The sequence below is a fragment of the Eptatretus burgeri genome, chromosome 3 (genome assembly GCF_056783735.1).
Source record: "Eptatretus burgeri isolate ZD-2024b chromosome 3, Ebu_testis_v1, whole genome shotgun sequence".
Classification (NCBI taxonomy): Eukaryota; Metazoa; Chordata; class Myxini; order Myxiniformes; family Myxinidae; genus Eptatretus; species Eptatretus burgeri.
In genome coordinates this window covers 100,980,974-101,001,220 of record NC_140963.1, presented here as the reverse complement: position 1 = coordinate 101,001,220, position 20,247 = coordinate 100,980,974, and the positions used below count along the sequence as shown (strand labels likewise).

At 47.6% G+C, this 20,247-nt stretch overlaps 1 protein-coding gene across 14 annotated transcripts in view; it reads right to left on the bottom strand.

The window, feature by feature from the left end:
* The window catches only part of LOC147030538 (histone-lysine N-methyltransferase 2C-like), a 240,631-nt gene that overhangs the window by 28,940 nt on the left and 191,444 nt on the right, over positions 1-20,247 (bottom strand). The gene's annotated exons all lie outside the window — the stretch shown is intronic.

Sequence of the window (20,247 nt, the reverse complement as noted above, 5' to 3'; positions counted from 1 at the left end):
AGAGGAAGAGAGAGGAAGAGGAAGAGAGAGGAAGAGGAAGAGAGAGGAAGAGGAAGAGAGAGGAAGAGGAAGAGAGAGGAAGAGGAAGAGAGAGGAAGAGGAAGAGAGAGGAAGAGGAAGAGAGAGGAAGAGGAAGAGAGAGGAAGAGGAAGAGAGAGGAAGAGGAAGAGAGAGGAAGAGGAAGAGAGAGGAAGAGGAAGAGAGAGGAAGAGGAAGAGAGAGGAAGAGGAAGAGAGAGGAAGAGGAAGAGAGAGGAAGAGGAAGAGAGAGGAAGAGGAAGAGAGAGGAAGAGGAAGAGAGAGGAAGAGGAAGAGAGAGGAAGAGGAAGAGAGAGGAAGAGGAAGAGAGAGGAAGAGGAAGAGAGAGGAAGAGGAAGAGAGAGGAAGAGGAAGAGAGAGGAAGAGGAAGAGAGAGGAAGAGGAAGAGAGAGGAAGAGGAAGAGAGAGGAAGAGGAAGAGAGAGGAAGAGGAAGAGAGAGGAAGAGGAAGAGAGAGGAAGAGGAAGAGAGAGGAAGAGGAAGAGAGAGGAAGAGGAAGAGAGAGGAAGAGGAAGAGAGAGGAAGAGGAAGAGAGAGGAAGAGGAAGAGAGAGGAAGAGGAAGAGAGAGGAAGAGGAAGAGAGAGGAAGAGGAAGAGAGAGGAAGAGGAAGAGAGAGGAAGAGGAAGAGAGAGGAAGAGGAAGAGAGAGGAAGAGGAAGAGAGAGGAAGAGGAAGAGAGAGGAAGAGGAAGAGAGAGGAAGAGGAAGAGAGGAAGAGGAAGAGAGAGGAAGAGAGAGGAAGAGGAAGAGAGAGGAAGAGGAAGAGAGAGGAAGAGGAAGAGAGAGGAAGAGGAAGAGAGAGGAAGAGGAAGAGAGAGGAAGAGGAAGAGAGAGGAAGAAGAAGAGAGAGGAAGAGGAAGAGAGAGGGAGAGGAAGAGAGAGGGAGAGGAAGAGAGAGGGAGAGGAAGAGAGAGGAAGAGGAAGAGAGAGGAAGAGGAAGAGAGAGGAAGAGAGGAAGAGAGGAAGAGGAAGAGAGAGAGAGAGGAAGAGGAAGAGAGAGGAAGAGGAAGAGAGAGGAAGAGGGAGAGAGAGGAAGAGGAAGAGAGAGGAAGAGGAAGAGGAAGAGTAAGAGGGAGAGAGGAAGAGGAAGAGAGAGGAAGAGGAAGAGAGAGGAAGAAGAAGAGAGAGGAAGAGGAAGAGAGAGGGAGAGGAAGAGAGAGGGAGAGGAAGAGAGAGGGAGAGGAAGAGAGGAAGAGAGAGGGAGAGGAAGAGAGGAAGAGAGAGGGAGAGGAAGAGAGGAAGAGAGAGAGAGGGAGAGGAAGAGAGGAAGAGAGAGAGAGAGGAAGAGAGGAAGAGAGAGGGAGAGGAAGAGAGGAAGAGAGAGAGAGGAAGAGAGGAAGAGAGAGAGAGGAAGAGAGGAAGAGAGAGAGGAAGAGAGGAAGAGAGAGAGAGGAAGAGAGGAAGAGAGAGAGAGGAAGAGAGGAAGAGAGAGAGAGGAAGAGAGGAAGAGAGAGAGAGGAAGAGAGGAAGAGAGAGAGAGGAAGAGAGGAAGAGAGAGAGAGGAAGAGAGGAAGAGAGAGAGAGGAAGAGAGGAAGAGAGAGAGACGAAGAGAGGAAGAGAGAGAGAGGAAGAGAGGAAGAGAGGAACAGAGGAAGAGAGAGAGAGGAAGAGAGGAAGAGAGAGAGAGGAAGAGAGGAAGAGAGAGAGAGGAAGAGAGGAAGAGAGGAAGAGAGGAAGGGAGGAAGAGAGGAAGAGAGAGAGAGGAAGAGAGGAAGAGGAAGAGAGGAAGAGAGGAAGAGGAAGAGGAAGAGGAAGAGGAAGAGGAAGAGGAAGAGGAAGAGGAAGAGGAAGAGGGAGGAAGAGAGAGGAAGAGAGAGGAAGAGAGAGGAAGAGAGAGAGAGAAAGAGAGAGAGAGAGAAACACCAACAGCAGCGGTTGAAGGACAGAATAGAGTGAGGCTTCGACAGATAAGGAATATGGGGAAGAATGAAGTTAAGGGGAGGAGGCACAAGTGGACAAGATGGAGAAGGAAGCAAATGATCAGGAAGGAAAAACTGGGAATTTGGAAAGAGGTGGGCATGGGGAAGGGTGGGGGTGGTTAAAGGGGATAGAAAAGATCATGGTTTTAGATGGGGGATGATCTGAGATGGTGGTGGACAGCTGTCTTGAAGACCTAGAGGGAAGAATGAGATTGAAGAGGATGTGGAAGTTGGTTCCACAGGCAGGGAAAAAAGAAGAACAAATGAGTGGAGATGAGCAGCGATTCTGAATTTTGGGAATTTCAGCTGCAGGGGTTGCTGGTGGACTGAATGCACCCTGCAGAAACCTGAAGGAGGGGGAAGAGGGGGCAAAGCATGGAAAGGGCAGAGGGTGCAACACCAAAAAGGAGGTGGTGGACAGAGAAACCACTTTTTCACAAGCAGTTGCTTGTGAAAGTTTTGGATGGAGGCAAAACAAACATCAATCAAACAAAAAAAGAAGAAATAAACCAATATGGATATGTTGTGAATTTCAGTCTTGTTGTGCTAAATCCACAAGGGATGATGTGTGAAAAGTGACAACTTCTCAGGCTTCACTCGTCAATTGTCATCACGCCAGTTGGCTAGGTGTGGGTACCTCTCTCACCTGCCATGGCACCTCAGCAAAAGCTTTCTGCGACTCATTACGACTGACTCAATCGGTCAACTTCCTGACCCGGATCTCAACCAATGGTACTCCATCTCTTCTGGATCTGATTTTGACAAATTTCCCTGACAATATCTGCTGCTCTTCCTTCGCTCCAATCGGTTCCTCTGACCACGTCCTTGTCAAAGTGGACATCTCTCTGGCTGTTATCAGAGAACCACCTCACCGCCGTCGAGTCTGGCATTTCACTCAAGCCAACTGGCAGGGTCTCCGAGCAGCCATCAAACTTACAGACTGGTCTCCTATCACTACTTTCTCAAACATCAACTCATCCTGGGAATTCTTTCAAAGAAACTTGCTCTCCCTCATGCACAGATTTATCCCCTCTCGTGTTCAGTTGTCCTACCCCTTCCTCCCACCCTTGGTTCACTGAAGTTTGTGGCGTGGCAGTTGTCCTGAAACAACTTGCCTTTGCCTCATGGAAAGCAAACCCAACTGAGGGCAATCTCAGTTCCTTCCACAAAGCTCGGAACAAGTGTGTATCTACCCTCAGGAGAGCCAGAAAACAACATCTTTCTCATCTCAAGTCTGAACTCTCAAACCTCTGTCCCTCCTCAAAATCCTGGTGGTGTCCAATCAAATCTGTTTCTGGTGTATGTTCCCCCTCCATCCCCTCCCTTACCTCAAATGGCCGCACTGCTGATACCACACGTGATAAAGCTGAATGTCTAAACTCGGTGTTTGCAGCTAAATCTTGTGTCCTAAACCCATCACTATCTCTACCCACTTTACCCAGTCGCACCCAACTGTCCCTGGACTCTGCATCCTTTTCTCCTGACAAGGTGGAGAGCTTGCTTTCTAACCTCGAGTCAGATTCTGCAACCGGTCCAGACGGTATCAGCCCGCGTGTCCTCAAAGCCTGCTCTTCTGCTCTTGCTCACCCTCTCTCTGTTCTATTCACCCTCTCATTTGCCCAAGGTCATCTGCCATCTGCTTGGAAATCTGCTAACATCACTGCCCTGCATAAAAAAGGTGCAAAAACAGATCCCTATAACTACAGACCAATCAGCCTTCTCCCAATCATCAGCAAGGTGATGGAATCCATCATCGCTTCAGACATGAAATCCTTCCTCTTCTCCAATGGCTTGATTTCTGATCATCAATTTGGTTTCAGACCAGGTCACTCTCCCCTGGATATGCTGCTTCTGCTCTCCCATCAATGGATGGAGGTCCTCAATGCCAGACAGGAAATCCGAGCCGTATCCCTGGACATATCACGTGCTTTTGACACAGTCTGGCACCCTGCACTACTCACCAAACTCTCTGCCCATGGTATTCAAGGCCATCTCCACTCATGGCTCGCAGACTTCCTCTCCTGTCGCAGTCAACGTGTGGCCCTAAATGGAGTTCCCTCATCCCCTCTTCCTGTGCAGGCTGGAGTTCCTCAAGGTAGCGTTCTGGGCCCCGTTCTTTTTCTGGTTTTTATCAATGATCTCTCCGACTCTCTGGAAAATCCTCTATTTCTCTTTGCCGACGACTCCACCCTCTGCCGTACCATCTGTCATTCCTCAGACCGGCAAGCAGCAGCTTCTTCGCTCACTGCAGATCTGGATAAAATCACAAACTGGTCCAACACGTGGAACATGTCTTTCAATCCAGACAAATCTCACACTCTCACTATGTCTCTTCGAAAGGACCGTTTAGAACCCCCCCCCCCCATCCACTTTCTCAACAATCCTCTGGAAGAAGTCTTTTCTTTCAAGCTTCTGGGTCTCACTATCTGCCATGACCTTTCCTGGGAAAGTCACATTTCCAACCTCACCTCAAAGCCAGTCGCCGACTGGGAATCCTCCGTCGTGCAAAGTCCTTCCTCGGCCCTCTTGAGCTCCTGACCACTTACAAAGCTTTTGTCCGTAGCCTGATGGAGTACTGCTCTCCCCTCTGGGCTGGTGCTCCTGCCTCCCACCTTTCTCGGCTTCACGCTGTCGAAACCAGGGCATTTAAGATCATCGGCATCTCCCGCAATGAAGCTGAGTCTTTGGGCCTCTCACTCAATCACCGCAGGTTAGTCGGTGGTCTTTCTGTCTTCTACCGACTCCTCTCCAGCCTTGCCCCCCCTGCTCTCTCTGCAATTTGTCCCCACCACATTTCTACAGTGCGCTCAAGGTCCGCCAACAACCCCCTTCTGGTAAAACTACCAAAATCACGAATCACTGCTCATCTTCACTCTTTCATTCCTCTTTTTTCCCGCCTTTGGAATAAACTTCCTCACTCTATTCTTTCCCATTCTTCCCTCCAGGCTTTCAAAACAGCTGTTCACCACCACCTCTTATCCTCCCCCATCCAAATCCTCAATCTTTTCTACCCCCGATAATCCACCCAAGCCCACTTCCTTCAATTCCCCTGCTTTCCTTCCTGAAAGTCCCTGTAATGTCCATCTTCTCTTCGCCATGTTCCCCGTCCCATCCCCATCCCTCTCCCTTCCACAGTTCACCTAATGTGTCTGTTTCCCACTGTTTTGTCCCTTCCACTCCCGCCCCTCGTCTCATGCCCCCTTGCTGTGAGTTGTGTGTTAGCTCTCATACGAGCCTCGACCAAGGTATACAAAAAATAATAATAATAATAATAATAATAATAATAATAATAATAATAATCATGCACAAGCTGTTGAGAAGAACAGAAAAAGAGCCAGTCTATTAGAGGTGTGGGCACAAAATGCAGAATGAAGTCGTTACATTTATTCCATTGCAGTTGCAAAATCTGAATGATCTCTAAAAGCATGCAAGTCTCTTGTGTCATGATAGTGTTCGTGATGTTGAAACAATTACTTCATAAAACACTTTACATTATCGGTTTGTTTCATTCGCCGCACTGTAATTGGTTAATTTAACTACGAGGCACATGCTCAACGATCTGTTTTCACAAACGAAGTGGAATAATACTTTGTGCTCATTTGTGAAGAAATTAGAAGACATGAGCCAGAAATTAATAAAGCTCTCATTGTGTATTCTTCAATAATTTGGAATTATTGGTAAGCATTAAAGCATCTGAAAATATTCTCTTTATTTTTATATTTCCAATTTTTTTTGGCACCTGTATTTCTCAATACTGTATTCGGTTGCTATTCGAGCAACAAGTTTCATCCTGGCTCCATTCCAAGCAAAATGCTTCCAAGCATGTGAATGCCAACATTCAGAAGGTGACCGTCTTGTACTTTCTATCCCAGCATAAGCATGTCATTTACTAGCTTTCCCAAGTGTCATAGAAGGTGTGTGTGTGTGTGTGTGTGTGTGTGTGTGTGTGTGTGTGTGTGTGTGTGTGTGTGTGTGTGTGTGTGTGTGTGTGTGTGTGTGTGTGTGTGTGTGTTGTTTTTACATGCATGTATGGCCACATGTTGCTTCATCATCGGATTGCACAATCTTCCTTAAACGGTACTCGTAGCCTGAATTCACCGCAATAACTTTTCATTTTCCCTACCTCCTTACCCGCATCTTGCTAAATTTTGCCCTCGTTAAACCTTTCCCTTTTTTCCTTCTCAAAATGACCTCAAAATATAATGATTAAATATCATTCATTCTCAACTAATAAATAATTCATTCCATTACACTCTTTCATTCCTCTATTTAATTATTCTTCTTCCTCGCCTCTTACTCCATCAATTTAAGCTTTAAATATTGGTGGGTGGATCTATGGGTGAAAGTATCTGGGCTGACAGACTGCTTTCAAAGTAGCTGAACAACCTGCGCACCGTGTGTATCACAGAAGCCTAGGAGAACTGCATGTGCAACGAGTCAAGAGCAACAAGCTCTTCACCAGAGCGGCTCAACCCCTTACCTCAACCGTTCATCCAGTCAAACAACAGGCAGGGCAGACAACAATGGCTACTCAGTGAGTGGAGAAGGAAACAGCCTGTTTGTAGATTGCAACAAATTCTGCCGATCTCCATCACGCCTTTTGGCTACTGCCTACCGCACGAGACGTGGTGCGGCTGAGCAATCTCCGGATGGATGGTGGGCACTTCAACGCATGCATGCACTTCGGGAACATGACTGACACTGCAGCTTGTGACTGCGGTGAGATTACAGACAACAGACCACTTGGTGGGGGAGTGCCCCACACACTACCTTGATGGAATTCATTGCAACAGCTGACTGTGCAAGTCCAGGAGCGGCTGAGGACTGCCCATTCCACCAGCTAGTTCGCTCAACTCAAACCAACCCATACGCAGAAGAGTTTAAACCTTTTTAAACGGAATTTTAATGTTCAATCCCCCCACATACTTGCTTCCGAACACCTTTCTCCCATTCTGCTTTCCATACCTCCTTTTTCTCCTTCTCTGGATGGCACGTACATTCGTGCCTCATCCACCATCGTGTTCATAAAGCGCAGTCTTTGTTCGTGCCTTTAATTATCATTTCCATCCCAATCTTGATGACTGTCTTCGTCACCTTTATCATGTAAAAAGTCCTGCTTTCCTTCAACCGCTTCTCAGAGCTGAGTTTAACTAGACCCAGAAATCAATCTGTTAGTCCTATACTGTCCCCTCTCTATGATGACTATATCCATCTGCACATGTGGTGACCAAAATTGAACATAATATTCCAGGTGTGGTCTCACTATATCCTGTAGTGAACATTAACTCTTTTGATATATACTTTATCCCCTTACGGATACAACCTAAAACCCAATTAGCTTCAACTATAGCTGCCTGGCATTGTCTTGTCTGCCTATCCCTCGTATCTATTACCAATCCCAAGATCATTCTCCTGTATGACATGCTCAAATATTGACCCTTGCATTATATAATCCCTATTTTCACTCTATTCCTACCCATCCCCAGCACCTTACATTTCTTTCTGTTAAACTACATCTGTCAATCTTTTTGCCCAATCTGGGAAAGCATCTCGACTAGACCTTCCTGAATCTGATCATCTCTCTCTCTCATATGTATATGCCTTACCTCCAAGTTTTGTGTCATCTGCAAATTTGGAAAGCCGACTCTGAACTCTACTATCCAAATCATTGAAATAAATTATGAATAATAATGGTCCGAGTACTGATCCCTGAGGTTCCCCACAACTTACATCATCCCAACGAGACATCCTCCCCCACCCACAGTGATTCTTTCCACACTATTACTAAACCAGTTTCAATCCAGTTCACCAGTCGACCAGCCACTCCACAAGCCCTCACATTAGCGAAGAACCTCCTATGTGGTGCCTTATGAAATGCCTTCTGAAAGTCTAGATATACTACATCCACTATCCTTCCCTTATCCACCCAATCAACAACTGCTATGTAAAACCAAAAGTTAACTTTTCATAAACCCATACTGACTGCTTTTTATTAGTTTGAATGAGTTAATAAACCCATGCTTTATGCTTCTCGCCACTCATTTGTTCCTCTGTTTTCCCCACCTGTGGAATCAACTTCTACAGTCTCTTTAATCTCATTCTTACCTCCAGGTCTTCAAGACTCCTGTTAACCACCATCTCAGATCATCCTCAATCTACAAACATGAACTTTTCTACCCCCGTCATCCCTCCCCAAGCTAAACTCCTTCCAAACTTCCAGTTTTTGCTTCCCAAGAGTTTCCTTCTGTATCTATCCTGTCCATCCTGTGCGGCCTCCTCTCACCCTCATTCTTCCCCACATCCCATATTTGTCCAAGTCTCCTTCTATTTTGGCACACAACCCTGCTGCTGGTATGTTTTCAGCTCCTTTTCTACTGTTCCTTTTGTTCTGTTATGTCCTGATTTGTTTCAGTGCTTTCAGAAAGTATTCACTCCCCTCAGCTTTTTTCACATTTTGTTGTATTCAGCCTGAATTTGAAATGAATTAAATTTAAAATAAAATTGTCACTCATCCACACAAAATACCCCATAATGACAAAGTGAAAACATGTTTTCAGAAATCTTAGCAAATTAATTAAAAATGAAAAGTTGAAATGTCTTGTGTCAATACGTATTCAACAACCTGGAGATGACACTTCAAATGGAGCTCAGGTGCATCCAATTGCCTTTGATCATCCTTGAGATGTCTGCACAACTTGAATGGAGTCCACCTGTGGCCAATTCAAATGATCGGACATGATTTAGAAAGAAACACACCTTTCTATTAAAGGTCGCACAGTTGATAGTGCATGTCAAAGCAGAAACTCCACAATGAAGTTCAAGGAACTGTCTGTAGAACACCGAGATAGAATTGTGAGGAGGCATACATACATTTGGGGAAGGGTATAAAACCATTTCTAGAGTGTTTAAAGTCCCCAAGAGCACAGTGAGCTCCATCTTTACGAAATGGAAAGAATATAGAACTACCAAGGCTCTTCCTCGAGCTGACAGTCCAACCAAGCTGAGTAATCGGGCAAGAAGGACCTTGGCTGAGATGGGAGAACCTGCCAGAAGGACAACAATCTCTGCAGCACTTCACAAATCTTGGCTTTATGGGAAAGTGGCCAGACAGAAGCCACTCCTGAGAAAAAGGCACACGACAGCACACCTGGAGTTTGAAAGACTCTGAGAGCATGAGGCAAAATATTCTGTGGTCTCTTAAGATGAAACTTGAACTCTTTGGCCTGAATGCAAAGCGCTATGTCTGGCGGAAACTGAGCATAGCTCATCACCCATCTAACACCATCCCTACCGTGAAGCATGGTGGCAGCAGCATCATGCTCAGGGGATGCTTTTCAGTGGCAGGGACTGGGAGACTTGTAAGGACAGAAAACAATGAATGGAGCCAAATACAGGCAAATCTTTGAGGGGAACCTGCTTCAGAGTGCAAAAGACCTGAGACTGCGGCAAAGATTTACGTTCCAACAGGACAATGACCCCAAGCGTACAGTGAAAGTAACACTGGAATGGCTTCAGAACAAGAAAGTGAAAGTCCTTGGAGTGGCCCAGCCAAAGCCCAGACTTGAATCCCATTGAGAATCTGTGGAAAGACCTGAAGATTGCTCTTCACCAACACTCCCCATCCAACTTGACAGAGCTTGAGGAAATCTGCAAGAAAGAATGGGAGAAAATCCCCAAATTCAGATGTACAAAGCTGATACACACATTCCCAAGAAGACTCGAAGCTATTATCTCTGACAAGTTACTTCTACCAAGTATTGACTCAGGGGGTTGAATACTTATTGATGCAAGACATTTCAGCTTTTCATGTTCCATTGATTTGTAAAAAATTCTAAAATCATGTTTTCACTTTGTCATAATGGGGTTATTTTGTGTAGATCGGTGATAAAAAAATTAAATTAATCCATTTTAAATTCAGTCTGTAACACAACAAAATGTGACAAAAGTCGAGGGGTGTGACTACTTTCTGAAGGCACTGTACATACTGGTGGTCACCCCCACCCTCCAGCCAGGAGGATCCGTGTGTCAGCCCAACAAACACGGATGGCCACTGGGTGTCCTGGAAGTCAAAGAAACGTAAAATTGTTACGGATAGCACCGCAATCAATACAGTAATCACAAGGATGAGTAAGGATGTGAGGAAAGCATGTGATAAAGACACCACACCATAATCACTAATATTGTAATCATTGCTGTGAGAGGTGTGGTAACATGAGGTGAGGAAAGCATGGGATAGATGGTGCACCATAATCTCCAATATTGTAATTACCACTGTGAGAGGTGAGGCAACATGAGGTGAGGAAAGTGTGCGATAAAGACGCCGCACCTCAATCATGAATAATGTAAACACCACTGTGAGAGTCAAGGAAAGACAAGGTGTGGAATGAGTGTGATAAAGACGCTGTACCGTAATTAGTGGTTGACCGATATATCGACCCAACCAATATATCGGCATTTTGAGGTTGAAGGCCACACCACACATTGACTTTTGGACTGTCGCGTATGTTTTCAATGATCCCGTGGGGGGTTTTCATTGCCCCAGATCCTCACATTGTGCCGGCCGGCATTCCCCTATATATGAAAGCATGCTTCGTCTGTGAACATGACCTTTTCAGGTAATCTTCGTCATCCTCTATGCAAGTGATAATTTCCAAGGCAAACGCTTTGCGTTTGGGTCCGCCATTTGGTTTGAGTTCTTGCACAATCTGCACCTTATAGGCAGAAAGCTTTTGTCTTTCATGCAAAAGTCCTGTGTGCAGTGGTGGTCGGTCGTCCCAGTTCTCTGGATGCACATCATATTGATTTTCTGGGACTTTTTTTTAAACGATTCACACACTCTTTCAACATCTGCCGCACTTGTGCTTGGTGGACAAGTACTTTTCTGTTTCTGACAACTTCCAATCTCCTTAAACCTCTTGTACTATCTAATACGAGTCTGCGATGGTGGATTCCTTCCATACCTCGTACGGAAATTACGCTGAAATTGTGTGTCAGATTTCATCTCGATGAACCATTCGACACACTGAGCTTTCTCCTGTGGAGTCACCATTTTATTTTACATTAAACCACTAGACCTGACAATAAAGAAAACTTTATGAGTTTCAGTCTAATATATAAAGCCGAGTTCGTGTCTGTGGGTCATAAGCACTGCCCATTCTACAGGCCACACCTTCCAGCCATCTAGAAACGTCACCATCTTTTTCTCTCCACGTAGCTCAGATTGTTTTAAAGGCCTCGTGTACATTTGAAGACTGAACAACGCATCTTATATCATTCAATGAAGATATTGTTTTGAGGGGAAAAAAGTAACATTTTGATGACAACTCAAACGAGGTAATGCATGTTTTGTCTGCAGCGATCATGGTGGCTGTCTAATATACACCGCCCAATGAAGGTACGTAAATTCTCATATTATGCAGAGGAAAGAAAATAGTGATATTTCATTAAGAAAAATAAAAAAATAAAAATAAAACTGTGGGACATCAAATGCAATATATCTATATCAATGTATGTATGTATGTATGTATGTATGTATGTATGTATGTATGTATGTATATATATAAATATATATATATATATATATATATATATATATATATATATATATCGATATGTATATCGATATATACAGGGTGAGTCAGAAGTAGCGCCCGATTTCTGTCAGTCGATTGTTTGTTTGCCATTTGTATTACAGTGTACAAGAAAGTAGAAATAAATGAATGACATGTTTATCTAACCATTTATTCAAGAAAAAATTATTACGGAACTGTACCAAGCTGTTTTACTTGCAATTTTCAAAGTGCCCACCCTCGTGATCGATGCACAATTGCAGCCGAGCAGGCACAGAGAGGCACACACTTCTGCAGAGTTCGATATCATTTTCCTCAAACTTTGCAGTGATTTGAGCCTTCAATTCCTGAATGGTACGAGGCTTTTCACGATAAACAAGCCCCCAAAGAAAGAAATATGGAGGTGTAAGGTCTGGGGAGCGTGCCAGCCACTCGATCGGACCGGTCAGAGGTGAAAAGTGGGCGGAGCCCGGCCTCAGGTTGAGAGATCAAAGAGCGGCTCACCTCAGTCCAATACAAGGGAGGAGTTCGAACGAGTTCGAGGCTGATTCGGGAGACGGGCGGAAGCACGGAGAGGCTGATTCGGAGATATTCATCGCACCTCAAGAGGAGAGATCAGCAGAGATTCATCGCTCTCGGGACACGGGCAGTCGTGGAGAAGTAGGGAGCGCCAGACGAGAGCTGGAGAAGCGTCAGTGAATGGCCGAGGAGGAGACGAGCGTCGGGCAAGCTACGTCGCGGTCCGGGCAAACGGCCTTGAGACGGTCGAGTGGTGCTGAGGCAGTGGACGGGTCATAAAAGGGCATCAACTCCAACACAGCAAAGACCCCTTCACTCCTCCAAGCGCGTTGCCGGCCAGGCCCAACCGCCCAGGCCGCAGTGAAAGCCAGACGACCAAGGAGAACCGAGCAAGCCGCTCACCAAGCTGCTCAAGCCGCCCGGCCACTCAAGCGACCGGCGCGTGCGACACGAGGGCCAAGCCAGGGACAGCAGGTGTCACTGACCCGAAGACCTTCGAGCCCTCACAAGGGGTGGCAAGGTAACCTGCCTGGCCTCTTGTGAGCCTCCGGTCATCCAGGCTCCGAGTGGAAATAAAGGCTCACGAGCCCTGTTCTTTTCTGGGGGTTTTGTATGAAAGTGTTTTGTGGCGCCTTGTCTGGTTAGGTAGAACTGAATTAAGTGCATGCCTGTACAGAATAGATAAACATCGGCTGTCGGCTTTGCTCGTGTCTTGCCCCCTTCTCCCATTGATTGTTTGCCTGGTTGAAATAAATGTCCCCATTGTTTGAATGTCAATCTGCTCGTTGCGTCATTTCCACCCATTGACTTCTACTGCGCGCTCGGGAAATTAGCAGGCTATTAAAGCCAATTAAAGTGGTCAATTGGTCCGATGGAACTTGGCGATTATAACCGCTCGGCATCGCACATGGAACGAGCACGCTGAAGCGGCTCGTTTCCGTACGAGTTCCGTCGAGGTATAAATTATAGGTACTTCTGTCTGCGCGGATAATTAGGTATATCGAGATTCGGCGATTAACCCTGTAGCGCGTGGACAGAATATTTACAGTTTATGGTACGTTAAGGCATCCGTAGCAGGTTTCCGGAGTTGTCCGGAAGCGACGACTGAATTCCGGGTTTCGGCGGACGCGCGACTGCAATTGGGCCTTAAGTTGTCGTACGTGGCTGTCCGAACCGGCTAATTAGTAACAATATATATTGTTACGGCTGTGGAAATTCACATTACACCATAAAGGGCCCTCAGGTGAGATATCTTCATAGGTACATGTGTAGTTAGCCCAAACCCGTTGTATAGAGGGATTTTATTTGATCCATCCGGGCTGCGACGCTTTGAGTCAGTCGTTTTTCTTTTTCTATCTTTTATTTCAAACACACAACATTTCAACAACCACGCCATCCACATCACAGCGCCAACCACACTGCAACCACGCCACCTCCACCATCTACGCTACTACATCTTCGCCACTACGTCCGCTTCCGAACGGCAAACAAAGGCGCCAATGAGGGAACTGCGAGGATGCGCAGGTTTCCCCGCCTGTTCCTTCCGTTTGACTTCCCCGCGCTTTGGAGTGGAGGAGGGGCGATGCAGGTCAAAGGTCAGAAGTCATGTAAAGGAGGGCCTCTTTCTGGGGGAATAACTCTCTGGCCCAGAGCCAAAAACTGACTCCCCCAGCCCCCGCACGGAGCGGGGTGGAGGGAAAGCATGAGGGAACGCCCTTTTCGGGAACCCTCTCGAAGGAAGGTGGAGCCGAGAACGGGGCGGGGCGAAGGGCGGAGCCCCCGCGCTATAAAAGACGGACACGTGCGGGCGCGCGAGCGCTTCTTCCTCTTCGTCCTGGAGCGCTTCCTCTTCCACCTCTTCCTTTTCATCTTGGCTGGTGGTCTGGTTGGTCTTCGGGAAGAGGTCCTGCGCCCGTGCCTTGGTGAGCGGCCCTGTCACGAAGGCACAGACGGGAGACGCGGCAGCGCCCGTTGCGAGGTGGACCTGCGCGTCCGGACGGGGAGTGCCGGAGAGAGTTCGCCGGCCGCAAGAGAGGTCGGGGCCAGGCGCGACCACATTGACGGTCGCGGTAGAGGGACTCACCAGCCATAAAAGGGAAGTCGCGACTTCTTTCTTTCTTTTCTTTGGGGTTTTTGTGCAAATGTCTGTGGGTGGCGCCAGTCTGGCTCAAGTTGTATTGTTTTAAGTGTTGCCGTGTGTACGCGTATTCGGTTGTAGCTCTGCATCGTTTCTTTTGTTACATTTGCTTTTTGTGCATAATTGTTTTAACTGTTATATGTGCATTTTTGACTGTATGGCTGTATATACGTGTTTGTCTGTGTGTGTGTGTGTGTGTGTGTGTGTGTGATTAAAAATGCTTGCTTATTGAACTGTTCCCGCTCTGCTTCGTCTCTTTTCTTTTTTTATTGACCCTCCATCTTGCATCACGGAAAGGGGTTCGTAGTGGGTGCAACATCCCGGTAATTAATCAGAACCGTCAAGGCCGACGATAACACCGCTCGGTTATCACTGTAGCATGGAACGGACCGCTTTAGCGGTTCGTGTCCGGAGTCGGCCTGTGGCGTGGTACGATCGCCCGGTCGACCATTCGCGCAGGTACTTAGGTAGATCGAATTTGGCGAGCAACCCTAACCTGCGCGGGTGGGCAATTGGCACGATCGTGGTGAGGTTAAACCCCAACCCGTGACTATCTCCGGCGTTGTTCCGAGAGAGTCACGACTAAATTGTCCGACTGGTGGGCGACATGCCGCGATTCGAGTAACGTGGCCGTCCGCACGCCGGCGGGCGCGAATTCGCAACACTGGTGTCAGGTCGTGGGATACAAACCCATCCCCCGCCTCGCAACACTGGTGTCAGAGAGCGGGAAACAAACTCTCCGGTCTCCAAGCTAAATTTATGGGAATCGGTTCAGGGGTGAGAGGAGCGACCCCCCCATTCCCTCCAAATTACGAGCAATTTAAATTAACCCCTTACGAGAAATAAGATGGAGTTTCAAGGCGAGCGGGAGCTGGGGGGTATGAGAGATGGATGAAGAATGTGTAGAATCCATGGTCCGGGACGGAAACCCCGAGCAGGAAATGTTTGTGATACAGGAAAAATTTCCCCCCCAACCGGACCCAGAGCTCAAAATGGGCGCGGCGGCCGCGGCTTTTGACACCCCCCCTCCCCTCCTCCGTCAAGGTCCTCCCCCGGTCCCCGGCGAATCCACGCCTAATGATGGCGAAGCGACTGCCACAGACCCACTTAACATGGGCCAGGTAAACATGATTTTACAAGCGATAAGCGGAATGGAAAACAAAATGAATGCGAAAATGGATGGAAACGCACTCAAAATGGAAGGAATAAATAACGAAATGAAAACAAATGCACAACAATTGAAGGATGAAATGAAAAACGGAATGAAAGAAGAAATGAAAAAATTGCGGGGTGAGATGCAGAACATGGGCTGAAGCCTGCAGCGGGCACGGCGAAAATGTTGGCAATAACAGGGGAGCTCAAAATGGCGACGCCACGTGTGGGATCGAACGAGCTGGGAGGGAGTGCAACGGTTGTCAGGCCCGCAAGGGAGGCGGGTGAGGACAAAATAATTCGGGGGACGTGTTGGGCGAGAAGTGTAAAGGTGACGGAGGAAGTAACGGTGACACAGAGGGAAAAACTAAATGGGGTGACCGAAACGTGTGAGACGAGACATGAGGTGACGACAAAGGAAATAAAAATAGTGGAGACAAGGGAGGTAAAGGGTGAAGAGGTGACCGAGTTGGCAGAGACACGGGAGATAGAGGGTGAATTGGACGGGGTTAAGGACGAGCACACACACATGGAGGTAGTGGAGGATTATGGGGGTGAGCTGGCGGACTGTTTTGTGACCCGGTGCGAGCAGCTGGATGGCCTCCAACAGGAACGAGGGGAGGGAGTTTGCCCCCTTGAAGCTGATCATGACCAGGTGGGTTCGGTCATGTTGAGCGAGTTCGAGGGGACGGGTGCTGCGAATGGGTGCACGCCGAGCTTGGGGGGGGGGTATAGAGGCCCCGGGAACCCTTGTGAGGACACGAATCCCCAGTGTGGTTGTCCCGGTGTGTGTGGTGAAAGGTGTGAGTGCACCCCCGTGTGTGAGTGCGCCCCCGTGTGCGAGTGGTGTGGTTGCGAGTGTGCCGGAGTACGTGCCTCCCAGCACGCCGTGTGTGAAAAAAGCACCGCGAGTGGAAGGAACTACGTGTATGCCAGAAAGGGCATGCGTGAGTGAGCGGCCGAGTGTGAGGGAGACCATGTGTGTGAGGTCGCTGAATGTAAGGGAGATGACGGTCGGCATGCGGGAGCACGCAGCCGCGGCTCCCGGGGTGAGTGTAATGGAGTGGTGTGTGTGTCGTGACACGCAGGTGTGCATGGGTGGAATGGCAACGACAACGGCGACAGAGGGACACGGGCCGGGTAGCGGTCGTAGCTATTTTGAGCACCGCGCCGGGTTTACACGGCAGCGAGCGCGAGGTCCGTGCTGTGCAACGCACGAGGCCGCCACATGCTCGCTTGCGGGAGTGAAGTCCCGGTCCGGAAACGAGCGCGGTGAATGTTGCCGATCCCGCGACGGACAAAGTTAAGGCAGGATTTTGGATTTGGACCGGACGGGTTCTCCACGCGGGCGTGTGTGTTAAGCTCCAACGGGCAGAGCACATGTGTTCGCGTGGGGAGCCCCTCGAGACACGAGGCTTGGTTTTTTTTATGCGCCGGGTGACATCATGGCTGCGTGTATGGTTGGAATCTGGTAGGAGGGTGAATCCCTGCCGGATGGTACCGTCCAAGAGGGACAAGAGTCGCGAACATCTGCCATGACGTCACGCCAAAGGAGCGCGGTTGCGAATTTCCGTGCTGGTGCGCAGGTTGCGAGTTGCCGTGCTGGTGCGCAGGTTGCGAGTTGCCGCGCTGGTGCTGCGAGAAAAAAACAAAAAAAAAGCAAGCCTCGCTTTTGGGTGAACAGGATTCCCTGGGCAAACGATGGAAGACCCCCCCTGCCTGGGCACAGGATGACACCAGTTAGAGGAAGGGTTAGCTTAGTTAGACCGACTTCATGGGGCAGGGGAAAGTCCTCATGGAGTCCGTGGAGTGGATTAGGTAGAGGGATGTTAGTTGAGATTTAGGATGGGAAATAAGGATTTGGAGACAGTGACAGACTGTGGGTGTGTCGTGGGGGACGTAGCTTAGCTACGTAGTGTTAAATGGAACGTGCTATAGTGTAAGGGACGACATGGGAGTACGAGTTAGTTAGGGGATGAAGTCAGCAGGATGGCAGAGATGTAGTGATGAGTTGTGGGTTGTGAGTGAAACTGTACGTGTTGAGTGAGTGAGGCCAGCGGGTCTGTGTGAATGGAGCGAATAGGGAATGCATGGTGCGATGAGTGATTGGGGGGAGGAGTGACTCCCGCCCAAGGGACCCCAGGGTCAATGTAAAGTGAGGTAGCTGGGTTAGTGAAATTGAAAAATGGAGGTCGTTTTGCTGTTGGTGTGAATGTAGGCTCGAACCCATTTTGGAGGGGTGCAGGAGCCCTGTTGACGGGCTGGGAGCGTGGCTGCGAACGGTGAGTATCGCTGAGTGGGTACCCCGGGCACCGGGCTAGTCGGCCGCGGTGGGCCAAGGGCCCATGGGGGGGTCGGGATAGCGTCGTGGGCACGGGTGCGCCCGCATGATGCGGGGGCCCGGGGCACCATTAGACGCGTGGGCAGTGTTGTGGGCACGGGTGACCCTCGGAAAGGGCCCGGGAAGCCAGCCTGCCACGTGAGCGTTTCAGGGGAGTCACCAGGGAGGGCACTCCCTGGTGTTTAGGGAGCTGGTAGGCTCGGAGGCAGTGTAGTGCCCGGGGGTGCCATCGTTAGAGAATTGGCAGAGGGAAGTGCCTGCCACGCATCCCAGCCATGAAACCGTGTGAGGGCACGGAGAGAAAATTGGAGGGCATGGCCCAGAATTGGCGAGGACACCAACACAGGCGACGGGAATCTTGGTTGCTAGAACCGATAGGTTAAGCGAGAGGCGCTTGTTGAAAGGCCCGGGGTAGTTTAACAGTTAAATGGATAGGGTAGATTAGGAAGTGTACCCCTCCGCACCATCCATCCCTTCGCTCTCGTTGTGGGCCGCTGGACCCACTTTGGGTTAAAAAATCGCTGAAGTCTGGGGAGGCCATCCTGAGGCTTTGTTGGGCCTCGACACAGGACGCTAGCTCTCCCTTGTTCCCCTCCGGGAAGGGAACGTCGGGGTTGGGAATAGGCTAGGGGACGATAGGTTAGCCAAACAAGGACGATAAAGGGGATTAGGGGATTACGAATTATAGTGGGAGGTATAGGAATAAAAAGAAAATAAAACAAAAAAATTAATTGGGGCCAAATTGGGTTTCACAAATTAAGGGAGTGGGTATGGACAGTGACAGGCAAAGGCGACAGGTGGGATGGAGACAGGAAGGTCGGTCCGAGCCTACCTTTCGAGTGGCCAGCACCACCGCACTCCCTCCACCAACCTCCACTGAAAGGCAAAGGCCGGCCAACTTCATCGGCTGGCTGTGTTACTTCAAGGCCAGCTCATCCGACACCAATCCAGGGACTGTTGCGTCCACACCACGGTCCAGCCTGACCACCAGGAATAGCTACGTTTTGTGTGTGTGTGTGTGTGTGTGTGTGTGTGTGTGTGTGTGTGTGTGTGTGTGTGTGTGTGTGTGTGTGTGTGTGTGTGTGTGTACCTGGCGCCTTAGAGGATTTGAGATTTGTATATTCATTGGAATTGTCTGTGTTTTCCCCACGCCCGATCCCACACCATCCCGTCGAATCGCCCCGGATCCCTCTTCTTGCCGAGTCTTGTTATTTCTGGTTAGAGGAATAAACGTTATCAACTCAGTGAAAAGCGACTCGTGCCACCTTCCTCGTCTTGTTTGCGGTAGAGCGATTAGAACCGCCATCTTTGGGTTATAAATAAATAAACCACCTCCATCGTTTCGGCTCATTCTACGTTGGCGGGACTGTTCAAGTCCCGTGGACGTCACAATATATATATATATATATATATATATATATATATATATATATATATATATATATATATATATATATATATCTTCTTCTTCTTTCGGCTGCTCCAGTTAGGGGTCGCCACAGCGGATCATCTGTTATGATCTGCATAATGATTTGGCACAGGTTTTACGCTGGATGCCCTTCCTGACGCAACCCTGGTCGCCTCTTACGACACAGGGATATGGTACACCTATTCTAAGCGGGGCATACGACGGGCCCAGTACACTGGTACTCACTTCGCCGACCTTGGAAGGATGACAGGCTGAGTCAACCTCCTGGTGTGTATTAATTCAAGTGGCCAACGGGGATTGAACTCAGGACCTTTTGGATCCCAAGCCGTATCCCTAACCACTACGCCAACACCAGGCTATATATATATATATATATATATATATATATATATATATATATATATATATATATATAATATAACACATAATATAATATATATACATACATATATATATATATATATTATATATATATATACAATATATATATATATATATATATATATATATATATATATATATATATATATGTATATATATAGCCTGGTGTTGAAAGTAGTGGTAGGGATACGGACTAGGGATACGATAGGTTAGTGGTTAGGGGTATATATGTATATATATATATATATATGTATATATGTATATATATGTATATGTATATATATATATATATATATATATATATATATATATATATATATATATGTATATATATACATATATATGTATATATATACATATACATATATATATATATATATACATATACATATATACATATATATATATATATTTATATATATCTTTATCTCTTGATATATGGTGTCCCAAAAAATATACAACTATTAAAATGCTTCGTTTGATCCTAAAAAAGCAGTAATTTTGTCACTAATGCTTAAGTTCTTGTTGCAGATACCCTGAAGAGTATTTTGACACCAAGCAAGCACCAGAAAAATGCAAAGACTGACCGTACAACAACGGACGAAAATTGTTGAACTTTGGCAGCAGACGAAAAGTGTCATACAGGTGCGTCTTTACTCGAGACATTTCGGTATCCATTTGCGCCATGCACCAAACTTTCGGACAACAAAGTGCACCATCGCTAAGTTTACCAATGTGGGAACCATCTGTGACCTTCACAAGG